The sequence below is a fragment of the Salmo salar genome, chromosome 05 (genome assembly GCF_965601325.2).
Source record: "Salmo salar chromosome 05, fSalSal1, whole genome shotgun sequence".
NCBI lineage: Eukaryota > Metazoa > Chordata > Actinopteri > Salmoniformes > Salmonidae > Salmo > Salmo salar.
The window spans coordinates 90,050,608-90,065,050 of record NC_138295.1 but is presented as its reverse complement, the minus strand read 5'-3'; the positions used below and the strand labels follow the sequence as shown (position 1 = coordinate 90,065,050).

At 37.8% G+C, this 14,443-nt stretch overlaps 1 protein-coding gene across 2 annotated transcripts in view; it reads right to left on the bottom strand.

The window, feature by feature from the left end:
* The window catches only part of LOC100380850 (beta-1-syntrophin), a 98,352-nt gene that overhangs the window by 60,939 nt on the left and 22,970 nt on the right, over positions 1 to 14,443 (bottom strand). The window lies entirely within an intron of this gene.

Here is a 14,443-nt window from a genome sequence, read left to right as displayed (position 1 = left end):
TGGTTAATTAAGGTAGACTATGTGTGTCAGATAGAAACCGTTTCTCTATGCTGGTTAATTAAGGTAGACTATGTGTGTCAGGTAGAAACCGTTTCTCTATGCTGGTTAATTAAGGTAGACTATGTGTGTCAGATAGAAACCGTTTCTCTATGCTGGTTAATTAAGGTAGACTATGTGTGTTGAATAAAAACCGTTTCTCTATGCTGGTTAATTAAGGTAGGCTATGTGTGTCAGATAGAAACCGTTTCTCTATGCTGGTTAATTAAAATAGGCTATGTGTGTTGAATAAAAACCGTTTCTCTATGCTGGTTAATTAAGGTAGACTATGTGTGTCAGATAGAAACCGTTTCTCTATGCTGGTTAATTAAGGTAGACTATGTGTGTTGAATAGAAACCGTTTCTCTATGCTGGTTAATTAAGGTAGACTATGTGTGTCAGATAGAAACCGTTTCTCTATGCTGGTTAATTAAGGTAGACTATGTGTGTTGAATAGAAACCGTTTCTCTATGCTGGTTAATTAAGGTAGGCTATGTGTGTCAGATAGAAACCGTTTCTCTATGCTGGTTAATTAAGGTAGACTATGTGTGTTGAATAGAAACCGTTTCTCTATGCTGGTTAATTAAGGTAGGCTATGTGTGTTGAATAGAAACCGTTTCTCTATGCTGGTTAATTAAGGTAGGCTATGTGTGTCAGATAGAAACCGTTTCTCTATGCTGGTTAATTAAGGTAGACTATGTGTGTCAGATAGATACCGTTTCTCTATGCTGGTTAATTAAGGTAGGCTATGTGTGTCAGATAGAAACCGTTTCTCTATGCTGGTTAATTAAGGTAGACTATGTGTGTCAGATAGAAACCGTTTCTCTATGCTGGTTAATTAAGGTAGGCTATGTGTGTCAGATAGAAACCGTTTCTCTATGCTGGTTAATTAAGGTAGGCTATGTGTGTCAGATAGAAACCGTTTCTCTATGCTGGTTAATTAAGGTAGGCTATGTGTGTCAGATAGAAACCGCTTCTCTATGCTGGTTAATTAAGGTAGGCTATGTGTGTCAGATAGAAACCGTTTCTCTATGCTGGTTAATTAAGGTAGACTATGTGTGTTGAATAGAAACCGTTTCTCTATGCTGGTTAATTAAAGTAGGCTATGTGTGTCAGATAGAAACCGCTTCTCTATGCTGGTTAATTAAGGTAGGCTATGTGTGTCAGATAGAAACCGCTTCTCTATGCTGGTTAATTAAGGTAGGCTATGTGTGTCAGATAGAAACCGTTTCTCTATGCTGGTTAATTAAGGTAGACTATGTGTGTTGAATAGAAACCGTTTCTCTATACTGGTTAATTAAGGTAGGCTATGTGTGTTGAATAGAAACCGTTTCTCTATGCTGGTTAATTAAAATAGGCTATGTGTGTCAGATAGAAACTGTTTCTCTATGCTGGTTAATTAAGGTAGGCTATGTGTGTTGAATAGAAACCGTTTCTCTATGCTGGTTAATTAAGGTAGGCTATGTGTGTCAGATAGAAACCGTTTCTCTATGCTGGTTAATTAAGGTAGACTATGTGTGTCAGATAGAAACCGTTTCTCTATGCTGGTTAATTAAGGTAGACTATGTGTGTTGAATAGAAACCGTTTCTCTATGCTGGTTAATTAAGGTAGACTATGTGTGTCAGATAGAAACCGTTTCTCTATGCTGGTTAATTAAGGTAGACTATGTGTGTCAGATAGAAACCGTTTCTCTATGCTGGTTAATTAAGGTAGACTATGTGTGTTGAATAGAAACCGTTTCTCTATGCTGGTTAATTAAAATAGGCTATGTGTGTCAGATAGAAACTGTTTCTCTATGCTGGTTAATTAAGGTAGGCTATGTGTGTTGAATAGAAACCGTTTCTCTATGCTGGTTAATTAAGGTAGGCTATGTGTGTCAGATAGAAACCGTTTCTCTATGCTGGTTAATTAAGGTAGACTATGTGTGTCAGATAGAAACCGTTTCTCTATGCTGGTTAATTAAGGTAGGCTATGTGTGTCAGATAGAAACCGTTTCTCTATGCTGGTTAATTAAGGTAGGCTATGTGTGCTGAATAGAAACCGTTTCTCTATGCTGGTTAATTAAGGTAGGCTATGTGTGTCAGATAGAAACCGTTTCTCTATGCTGGTTAATTAAGGTAGACTATGTGTGTTGAATAGAAACCGTTTCTCTATGCTGGTTAATTAAGGTAGACTATGTGTGTTGAATAGAAACCGTTTCTCTATGCTGGTTAATTAAGGTAGGCTATGTGTGTCAGATAGAAACCGTTTCTCTATGCTTGTTAATTAAGGTAGGCTATGTGTGTTGAATAGAAACCGTTTCTCTATGCTGGTTAATTAAGGTAGGCTATGTGTGTCAGATAGAAACCGTTTCTCTATGCTGGTTAATTAAGGTAGGCTATGTGTGTCAGATAGAAACCGTTTCTCTATGCTGGTTAATTAAGGTAGGCTATGTGTGTCAGATAGAAACCGTTTCTCTATGCTGGTTAATTAAGGTAGACTATGTGTGTTGAATAGAAACCGTTTCTCTATGCTGGTTAATTAAGGTAGACTATGTGTGTCAGATAGAAACCGTTTCTCTATGCTGGTTAATTAAGGTAGACTATGTGTGTCAGATAGAAACCGTTTCTCTATGCTGGTTAATTAAGGTAGACTATGTGTGTCAGATAGAAACTGTTTCTCTATGCTGGTTAATTAAGGTAGGCTATGTGTGCTGAATAGAAACCGTTTCTCTATGCTGGTTAATTAAGGTAGGCTATGTGTGTCAGATAGAAACCGTTTCTCTATGCTGGTTAATTAAGGTAGACTATGTGTGTTGAATAGAAACCGTTTCTCTATGCTGGTTAATTAAGGTAGACTATGTGTGTTGAATAGAAACCGTTTCTCTATGCTGGTTAATTAAGGTAGGCTATGTGTGTTGAATAGAAACCGTTTCTCTATGCTGGTTAATTAAGGTAGGCTATGTGTGTCAGATAGAAACCGTTTCTCTATGCTGGTTAATTAAGGTAGGCTATGTGTGTCAGATAGAAACCGTTTCTCTATGCTGGTTAATTAAGGTAGGCTATGTGTGTTGAATAGAAACCGTTTCTCTATGCTGGTTAATTAAGGTAGGCTATGTGTGTCAGATAGAAACCGTTTCTCTATGCTGGTTAATTAAGGTAGGCTATGTGTGTCAGATAGAAACCGTTTCTCTATGCTGGTTAATTAAGGTAGGCTATGTGTGTCAGATAGAAACCGTTTCTCTATGCTGGTTAATTAAGGTAGGCTATGTGTGTCAGATAGAAACCGTTTCTCTATGCTGGTTAATTAAGGTAGGCTATGTGTGTCAGATAGAAACCGTTTCTCTATGCTGGTTAATTAAGGTAGGCTATGTGTGTCAGATAGAAACCGTTTCTCTATGCTGGTTAATTAAGGTAGGCTATGTGTGTCAGATAGAAACCGTTTCTCTATGCTGGTTAATTAAAGTAGGCTATGTGTGTCAGATAGAAACCGTTTCTCTATGCTGGTTAATTAAGGTAGACTATGTGTGTCAGATAGAAACCGTTTCTCTATGCTGGTTAATTAAGGTAGGCTATGTGTGTCAGATAGAAACCGTTTCTCTATGCTGGTTAATTAAGGTAGGCTATGTGTGTCAGATAGAAACCGTTTCTCTATGCTGGTTAATTAAGGTTGGCTATGTGTGTCAGATAGAAACCGTTTCTCTATGCTGGTTAATTAAGGTAGGCTATGTGTGTCAGATAGAAACCGTTTCTCTATACTGGTTAATTAAGGTAGACTATGTGTGTTGAATAGAAACCGTTTCTCTATGCTGGTTAATTAAGGTAGGCTATGTGTGTCAGATAGAAACCGTTTCTCTATACTGGTTAATTAAGGTAGACTATGTGTGTTGAATAGAAACCGTTTCTCTATGCTGGTTAATTAAGGTAGGCTATGTGTGTCAGATAGAAACCGTTTCTCTATGCTGGTTAATTAAGGTAGGCTATGTGTGTCAGATAGAAACCGTTTCTCTATGCTGGTTAATTAAGGTAGGCTATGTGTGTCAGATAGAAACCGTTTCTCTATGCTGGTTAATTAAGGTTGGCTATGTGTGTCAGATAGAAACCGTTTCTCTATGCTGGTTAATTAAGGTAGGCTATGTGTGTCAGATAGAAACCGTTTCTCTATGCTGGTTAATTAAGGTAGGCTATGTGTGTCAGATAGAAACCGTTTCTCTATGCTGGTTAATTAAGGTAGGCTATGTGTGTCAGATAGAAACCGTTTCTCTATGCTGGTTAATTAAGGTAGGCTATGTGTGTCAGATAGAAACCGTTTCTCTATACTGGTTAATTAAGGTAGACTATGTGTGTTGAATAGAAACCGTTTCTCTATGCTGGTTAATTAAGGTAGGCTATGTGTGTCAGATAGAAACCGTTTCTCTATACTGGTTAATTAAGGTAGACTATGTGTGTTGAATAGAAACCGTTTCTCTATGCTGGTTAATTAAGGTAGGCTATGTGTGTCAGATAGAAACCGTTTCTCTATGCTGGTTAATTAAGGTAGGCTATGTGTGTCAGATAGAAACCGTTTCTCTATGCTGGTTAATTAAGGTAGGCTATGTGTGTCAGATAGAAACCGTTTCTCTATGCTGGTTAAATAAGGTTGGCTATGTGTGTCAGATAGAAACCGTTTCTCTATGCTGGTTAATTAAGGTAGGCTATGTGTGTTGAATAAAAACCGTTTCTCTATGCTGGTTAATTAAGGTAGGCTATGTGTGTCAGATAGAAACCGTTTCTCTATGCTGGTTAATTAAAATAGGCTATGTGTGTTGAATAAAAACCGTTTCTCTATGCTGGTTAATTAAGGTAGGCTATGTGTGTCAGATAGAAACCGTTTCTCTATGCTGGTTAATTAAGGTAGACTATGTGTGTCAGATAGAAACCGTTTCTCTATGCTGGTTAATTAAGGTAGGCTATGTGTGTCAGATAGAAACCGTTTCTCTATGCTGGTTAATTAAGGTAGGCTATGTGTGTTGAATAGAAACCGTTTCTCTATGCTGGTTAATTAAGGTAGGCTATGTGTGTTGAATAGAAACCGTTTCTCTATGCTGGTTAATTAAGGTAGGCTATGTGTGTCAGATAGAAACCGTTTCTCTATGCTGGTTAATTAAGGTAGGCTATGTGTGTCAGATAGAAACCGTTTCTCTATGCTGGTTAATTAAGGTAGACTATGTGTGTTGAATAGAAACCGTTTCTCTATGCTGGTTAATTAAGGTAGGCTATGTGTGTCAGATAGAAACCGTTTCTCTATGCTGGTTAATTAAGGTAGGCTATGTGTGTTGAATAGAAACCGTTTCTCTATGCTGGTTAATTAAGGTAGACTATGTGTGTCAGATAGAAACCGTTTCTCTATGCTGGTTAATTAAGGTAGGCTATGTGTGTCAGATAGAAACCATTTCTCTATACTGGTTAATTAAGGTAGGCTATGTGTGTCAGAAACCGTTTCTCTATGCTGGTTAATTAAGGTAGGCTATGTGTGTCAGATAGAAACCGTTTCTCTATGCTGGTTAATTAAGGTAGGCTATGTGTGTTGAATAAAAACCGTTTCTCTATGCTGGTTAATTAAGGTAGGCTATGTGTGTTGAATAGAAACCGTTTCTCTATGCTGGTTAATTAAGGTAGGCTATGTGTGTCGAATAGAAACCGTTTCTCTATGCTGGTTAATTAAGGTAGGCTATGTGTGTCAGATAGAAACCGTTTCTCTATGCTGGTTAATTAAGGTAGGCTATGTGTGTCAGATAGAAACCGTTTCTCTATGCTGGTTAATTAAGGTAGACTATGTGTGTCAGATAGAAACCGTTTCTCTATGCTGGTTAATTAAGGTAGGCTATGTGTGTCAGATAGAAACCGTTTCTCTATGCTGGTTAATTAAGGTAGGCTATGTGTGTCAGATAGAAACCGTTTCTCTATGCTGGTTAATTAAGGTAGACTATGTGTGTCAGATAGAAACCGTTTCTCTATGCTGGTTAATTAAGGTAGGCTATGTGTGTCAGATAGAAACCGTTTCTCTATGCTGGTTAATTAAGGTAGGCTATGTGTGTTGAATAGAAACCGTTTCTCTATGCTGGTTAATTAAGGTAGGCTATGTGTGTCAGATAGAAACCGTTTCTCTATGCTGGTTAATTAAGGTAGGCTATGTGTGTCAGATAGAAACCGTTTCTCTATGCTGGTTAATTAAGGTAGGCTATGTGTGTTGAATAGAAACCGTTTCTCTATGCTGGTTAATTAAGGTAGGCTATGTGTGTCAGATAGAAACCGTTTCTCTATGCTGGTTAATTAAGGTAGGCTATGTGTGTCAGATAGAAACCATTTCTCTATACTGGTTAATTAAGGTAGGCTATGTGTGTCAGAAACCGTTTCTCTATGCTGGTTAATTAAGGTAGACTATGTGTGTCAGGTAGAAACCGTTTCTCTATGCTGGTTAATTAAGGTAGGCTATGTGTGTCAGATAGAAACCGTTTCTCTATGCTGGTTAATTAAGGTAGGCTATGTGTGTCAGATAGAAACCGTTTCTCTATGCTGGTTAATTAAGGTAGACTATGTGTGTTGAATAGAAACCGTTTCTCTATGCTGGTTAATTAAGGTAGGCTATGTGTGTCAGATAGAAACCGTTTCTCTATGCTGGTTAATTAAGGTAGGCTATGTGTGTTGAATAAAAACCGTTTCTCTATGCTGGTTAATTAAGGTAGGCTATGTGTGTCAGATAGAAACCGTTTCTCTATGCTGGTTAATTAAAATAGGCTATGTGTGTTGAATAAAAACCGTTTCTCTATGCTGGTTAATTAAGGTAGGCTATGTGTGTCAGATAGAAACCGTTTCTCTATGCTGGTTAATTAAGGTAGACTATGTGTGTCAGATAGAAACCGTTTCTCTATGCTGGTTAATTAAGGTAGGCTATGTGTGTCAGATAGAAACCGTTTCTCTATGCTGGTTAATTAAGGTAGGCTATGTGTGTTGAATAGAAACCGTTTCTCTATGCTGGTTAATTAAGGTAGGCTATGTGTGTTGAATAGAAACCGTTTCTCTATGCTGGTTAATTAAGGTAGGCTATGTGTGTCAGATAGAAACCGTTTCTCTATGCTGGTTAATTAAGGTAGGCTATGTGTGTCAGATAGAAACCGTTTCTCTATGCTGGTTAATTAAGGTAGACTATGTGTGTTGAATAGAAACCGTTTCTCTATGCTGGTTAATTAAGGTAGGCTATGTGTGTCAGATAGAAACCGTTTCTCTATGCTGGTTAATTAAGGTAGGCTATGTGTGTTGAATAGAAACCGTTTCTCTATGCTGGTTAATTAAGGTAGACTATGTGTGTCAGATAGAAACCGTTTCTCTATGCTGGTTAATTAAGGTAGGCTATGTGTGTCAGATAGAAACCATTTCTCTATACTGGTTAATTAAGGTAGGCTATGTGTGTCAGAAACCGTTTCTCTATGCTGGTTAATTAAGGTAGGCTATGTGTGTCAGATAGAAACCGTTTCTCTATGCTGGTTAATTAAGGTAGGCTATGTGTGTTGAATAGAAACCGTTTCTCTATGCTGGTTAATTAAGGTAGGCTATGTGTGTTGAATAGAAACCGTTTCTCTATGCTGGTTAATTAAGGTAGGCTATGTGTGTCGAATAGAAACCGTTTCTCTATGCTGGTTAATTAAGGTAGGCTATGTGTGTCAGATAGAAACCGTTTCTCTATGCTGGTTAATTAAGGTAGGCTATGTGTGTCAGATAGAAACCGTTTCTCTATGCTGGTTAATTAAGGTAGACTATGTGTGTCAGATAGAAACCGTTTCTCTATGCTGGTTAATTAAGGTAGGCTATGTGTGTCAGATAGAAACCGTTTCTCTATGCTGGTTAATTAAGGTAGGCTATGTGTGTCAGATAGAAACCGTTTCTCTATGCTGGTTAATTAAGGTAGACTATGTGTGTCAGATAGAAACCGTTTCTCTATGCTGGTTAATTAAGGTAGGCTATGTGTGTCAGATAGAAACCGTTTCTCTATGCTGGTTAATTAAGGTAGGCTATGTGTGTTGAATAGAAACCGTTTCTCTATGCTGGTTAATTAAGGTAGGCTATGTGTGTCAGATAGAAACCGCTTCTCTATGCTGGTTAATTAAGGTAGGCTATGTGTGTCAGATAGAAACCGTTTCTCTATGCTGGTTAATTAAGGTAGGCTATGTGTGTTGAATAGAAACCGTTTCTCTATGCTGGTTAATTAAGGTAGGCTATGTGTGTCAGATAGAAACCGTTTCTCTATGCTGGTTAATTAAGGTAGGCTATGTGTGTCAGATAGAAACCATTTCTCTATACTGGTTAATTAAGGTAGGCTATGTGTGTCAGAAACCGTTTCTCTATGCTGGTTAATTAAGGTAGACTATGTGTGTCAGGTAGAAACCGTTTCTCTATGCTGGTTAATTAAGGTAGGCTATGTGTGTCAGATAGAAACCGTTTCTCTATGCTGGTTAATTAAGGTAGGCTATGTGTGTCAGATAGAAACCGTTTCTCTATGCTGGTTAATTAAGGTAGACTATGTGTGTTGAATAGAAACCGTTTCTCTATGCTGGTTAATTAAGGTAGGCTATGTGTGTCAGATAGAAACCGTTTCTCTATGCTGGTTAATTAAGGTAGGCTATGTGTGTCAGATAGAAACCGTTTCTCTATGCTGGTTAATTAAGGTAGACTATGTGTGTTGAATAGAAACCGTTTCTCTATGCTGGTTAATTAAGGTAGGCTATGTGTGTCAGATAGAAACCATTTCTCTATGCTGGTTAATTAAGGTAGGCTATGTGTGTCAGATAGAAACCGTTTCTCTATGCTGGTTAATTAAGGTAGGCTATGTGTGTCAGATAGAAACCGTTTCTCTATGCTGGTTAATTAAGGTAGGCTATGTGTGTTGAATAGAAACCGTTTCTCTATGCTGGTTAAATAAGGTAGACTATGTGTGTCAGATAGAAACCGTTTCTCTATGCTGGTTAATTAAGGTAGACTATGTGTGTCAGATAGAAACCGTTTCTCTATGCTGGTTAATTAAGGTAGGCTATGTGTGTCAGATAGAAACCGTTTCTCTATGCTGGTTAATTAAGGTAGACTATGTGTGTCAGATAGAAACCGTTTCTCTATGCTGGTTAATTAAGGTAGGCTATGTGTGTTGAATAGAAACCGTTTCTCTATGCTGGTTAATTAAGGTAGGCTATGTGTGTCAGATAGAAACCGTTTCTCTATGCTGGTTAATTAAGGTAGGCTATGTGTGTCAGATAGAAACCGTTTCTCTATGCTGGTTAATTAAGGTAGGCTATGTGTGTCAGATAGAAACCGTTTCTCTATGCTGGTTAATTAAGGTAGACTATGTGTGTTGAATAGAAACCGTTTCTCTATGCTGGTTAATTAAGGTAGACTATGTGTGTCAGATAGAAACCGTTTCTCTATGCTGGTTAATTAAGGTAGGCTATGTGTGTTGAATAGAAACCGTTTCTCTATGCTGGTTAATTAAGGTAGGCTATGTGTGTCAGATAGAAACCGTTTCTCTATGCTGGTTAATTAAGGTAGGCTATGTGTGTCAGATAGAAACCGTTTCTCTATGCTGGTTAATTAAGGTAGGCTATGTGTGTCAGATAGAAACCGTTTCTCTATGCTGGTTAATTAAGGTAGACTATGTGTGTTGAATAGAAACCGTTTCTCTATGCTGGTTAATTAAGGTAGACTATGTGTGTCAGATAGATACCGTTTCTCTATGCTGGTTAATTAAGGTAGACTATGTGTGTTGAATAGAAACCGTTTCTCTATGCTGGTTAATTAAGGTAGGCTATGTGTGTCAGATAGAAACCGTTTCTCTATGCTGGTTAATTAAGGTAGGCTATGTGTGTTGAATAGAAACCGTTTCTCTATACTGGTTAATTAAGGTTGGCTATGTGTGTCAGATAGAAACCGTTTCTCTATGCTGGTTAATTAAGGTAGACTATGTGTGTCAGATAGAAACCGTTTCTCTATGCTGGTTAATTAAGGTAGGCTATGTGTGTCAGATAGAAACCGTTTCTCTATGCTGGTTAATTAAGGTAGACTATGTGTGTCAGATAGAAACCGTTTCTCTATGCTGGTTAATTAAGGTAGGCTATGTGTGTCAGATAGAAACCGTTTCTCTATGCTGGTTAATTAAGGTAGACTATGTGTGTCAGATATAAACCGTTTCTCTATGCTGGTTAATTAAGGTTGGCTATGTGTGTCAGATAGAAACCGTTTCTCTATGCTGGTTAATTAAGGTTGGCTATGTGTGTTGAATAGAAACCGTTTCTCTATGCTGGTTAATTAAGGTAGGCTATGTGTGTCAGATAGAAACCGTTTCTCTATGCTGGTTAATTAAGGTAGGCTATGTGTGTTGAATAAAAACCGTTTCTCTATGCTGGTTAATTAAGGTAGGCTATGTGTGTCAGATAGAAACCGTTTCTCTATGCTGGTTAATTAAGGTAGGCTATGTGTGTTGAATAGAAACCGTTTCTCTATGCTGGTTAATTAAGGTAGACTATGTGTGTTGAATAGAAACCGTTTCTCTATGCTGGTTAATTAAGGTAGACTATGTGTGTTGAATAGAAACCGTTTCTCTATGCTGGTTAATTAAGGTAGACTATGTGTGTCAGATAGAAACCGTTTCTCTATGCTGGTTAATTAAGGTAGACTATGTGTGTTGAATAGAAACCGTTTCTCTATGCTGGTTAATTATGGTAGGCTATGTGTGTTGAATAGAAACCGTTTCTCTATGCTGGTTAATTAAGGTAGGCTATGTGTGTTGAATAGAAACCGTTTCTCTATGCTGGTTAATTAAGGTAGGCTATGTGTGTTGAATAGAAACCGTTTCTCTATGCTGGTTAATTAAGGTAGACTATGTGTGTCAGATAGAAACCGTTTCTCTATGCTGGTTAATTAAGGTAGACTATGTGTGTTGAATAAAAACCGTTTCTCTATGCTGGTTAATTAAGGTAGGCTATGTGTGTCAGATAGAAACCGTTTCTCTATGCTGGTTAATTAAGGTAGACTATGTGTGTTGAATAGAAACCGTTTCTCTATGCTGGTTAATTAAGGTAGGCTATGTGTGTTGAATAGAAACCGTTTCTCTATGCTGGTTAATTAAGGTAGACTATGTGTGTCAGATAGAAACCGTTTCTCTATGCTGGTTAATTAAGGTAGGCTATGTGTGTTGAATAAAAACCGTTTCTCTATGCTGGTTAATTAAGGTAGGCTATGTGTGTCAGATAGAAACCGTTTCTCTATGCTGGTTAATTAAGGTAGGCTATGTGTGTTGAATAAAAACCGTTTCTCTATGCTGGTTAATTAAGGTAGGCTATGTGTGTCAGATAGAAACCGTTTCTCTATGCTGGTTAATTAAGGTAGGCTATGTGTGTCAGATAGAAACCGTTTCTCTATGCTGGTTAATTAAGGTAGGCTATGTGTGTCAGATAGAAACCGTTTCTCTATGCTGGTTAATTAAGGTAGGCTATGTGTGTCAGATAGAAACCGTTTCTCTATGCTGGTTAATTAAGGTAGGCTATGTGTGTTGAATAAAAACCGTTTCTCTATGCTGGTTAATTAAGGTAGGCTATGTGTGTTGAATAGAAACCGTTTCTCTATGCTGGTTAATTAAGGTAGGCTATGTGTGTCAGATAGAAACCGTTTCTCTATGCTGGTTAATTAAGGTAGGCTATGTGTGTCAGATAGAAACCGTTTCTCTATGCTGGTTAATTAAGGTAGGCTATGTGTGTTGAATAGAAACCGTTTCTCTATGCTGGTTAATTAAGGTAGGCTATGTGTGTCAGATAGAAACCGTTTCTCTATGCTGGTTAATTAAGGTAGGCTATGTGTGTCAGATAGAAACCGTTTCTCTATGCTGGTTAATTAAGGTAGGCTATGTGTGTCAGATAGAAACCGTTTCTCTATGCTGGTTAATTAAGGTAGACTATGTGTGTTGAATAGAAACCGTTTCTCTATGCTGGTTAATTAAGGTAGACTATGTGTGTCAGATAGAAACCGTTTCTCTATGCTGGTTAATTAAGGTAGACTATGTGTGTCAGATAGAAACCGTTTCTCTATGCTGGTTAATTAAGGTAGACTATGTGTGTTGAATAGAAACCGTTTCTCTATGCTGGTTAATTAAGGTAGACTATGTGTGTTGAATAGAAACCGTTTCTCTATACTGGTTAATTAAGGTAGACTATGTGTGTCAGATAGAAACCGTTTCTCTATGCTGGTTAATTAAGGTAGACTATGTGTGTTGAATAGAAACCGTTTCTCTATGCTGGTTAATTAAGGTAGGCTATGTGTGTCAGATAGAAACCGTTTCTCTATGCTGGTTAATTAAGGTAGACTATGTGTGTTGAATAGAAACCGTTTCTCTATGCTGGTTAATTAAGGTAGGCTATGTGTGTTGAATAGAAACCGTTTCTCTATGCTGGTTAATTAAGGTAGGCTATGTGTGTTGAATAGAAACCGTTTCTCTATGCTGGTTAATTAAGGTAGACTATGTGTGTCAGATAGAAACCGTTTCTCTATGCTGGTTAATTAAGGTAGGCTATGTGTGTTGAATAGAAACCGTTTCTCTATGCTGGTTAATTAAGGTAGACTATGTGTGTCAGATAGAAACCGTTTCTCTATGCTGGTTAATTAAGGTAGGCTATGTGTGTTGAATAGAAACCGTTTCTCTATGCTGGTTAATTAAGGTAGGCTATGTGTGTTGAATAGAAACCGTTTCTCTATGCTGGTTAATTAAGGTAGACTATGTGTGTCAGATAGAAACCGTTTCTCTATGCTGGTTAATTAAGGTAGGCTATGTGTGTTGAATAGAAACCGTTTCTCTATGCTGGTTAATTAAGGTAGACTATGTGTGTCAGATAGAAACCGTTTCTCTATGCTGGTTAATTAAGGTAACATCTCTTAAACTCTGAACACTGAGCGTTGAGAACTATAGCAGTTAATCCACTGTGACTGTCACCGAGACGACCATCCCAGGAAAAACACGTGGGAGAGATGGGAGTTACGTGGGAGAGGTGGGAGTTACTCATTGGTGGTGGATGAGATGAGTCCCTCCCCCCTCACAATGTAATGTGTTGCTTTTATTCCAGCGCCTGCAGAAAGGATTCACACCCCTTGTCTTTTTACACATTTTGTTGTGTTACAGTCTGGATTCAAAATGGATTAAATTGAGATTTTGTGTCACCGGTCTACACACCATACCCCATTATATCAAAGTGGAATTATGTTTTACGAAATATTTAAAAATGCAACGGTGAAATGTCTTGAGTCAATTCAACCCCTTTGTTATGGCAAGCCTAAATAAGTTCAGGAGTAAAGATATGCTTAACAAGTCACATAATAAGTTGCATGGACTCTGTGTGCAATAATAGTTTCTAAGATTATTTTTGAATGACTACCTCATCTCTGTACCCCACACATACAATTATCTGTAAGGTTCCTCAGTCGAGCAGTGAATTTCAAACACAGATTCAACCACAAAGACCAGGGAGGTTTTCCAATGCCTCGCAAAGAAGGGCACCTATTGGTAGATGGGGGGGAAGTAGACATTGAATGTCCCTTTGAGCATGGTGAAGATATTAATTACACTAACCTAAATGACAGCGTGAAAAGAAGGCAGTACAGAATACAAATATTCCAAAACATGCATCCTGTTTGCAATAAGGCACTAAAGTAAAACTGCAAAAAATGTGGCAAAGAAATTAACTTCATGTCCTGAATACAAAGTGTTATGTCTGGGGCAAATCGAACACAACACATTAATGAGTACCATGCTTCCTATTTTCAAGCATGGTGGTGGCTGCATCATGTTATGGGTATGCTTGTCATCGGCAAGGATTATGTAGATTTCAGGATAAAGTAAACAGAATAGAGCTAAGCACAAGCAAAATCTTAGATGAAAACCTTGTTCAGTCTGCTTTCCAACAGACACTGGGAGACAAGTTGACCTCACAGCAGGACAATAACTTAAAACATAAGGCCAAATATATCCTGGAGTTGCTAACCAAGAAGTCAGTGAATGTTCCTGAGTGGCCTAGTTACAGTTTTGACTTATATAGGTTTGAAAATCTATGGCAAGACTTGAAAATGGCTGTCTAGCAATGATCAATAACCAACTTGACAGAGCTTGAAGAATTAAAAAAAATAATAATGTGCAAATATTGTACAATCCAGGTGAGCAAAGCTCTTAGAGACTTACCCAGAAAGACTCACAGCTCTTAGAGACTTACCCAGAAAGACTCACAGCTGTAATCACTGCCAAATGTGATTCCAACATGTATTGAGGCTGGGTTTCTGTACAGCACTTTGTGACATCAGCTGATGTAAGAAGGGCTTTATAAATAAATGTGATTGATTGATTATAAATACATTTGATTATTGACTC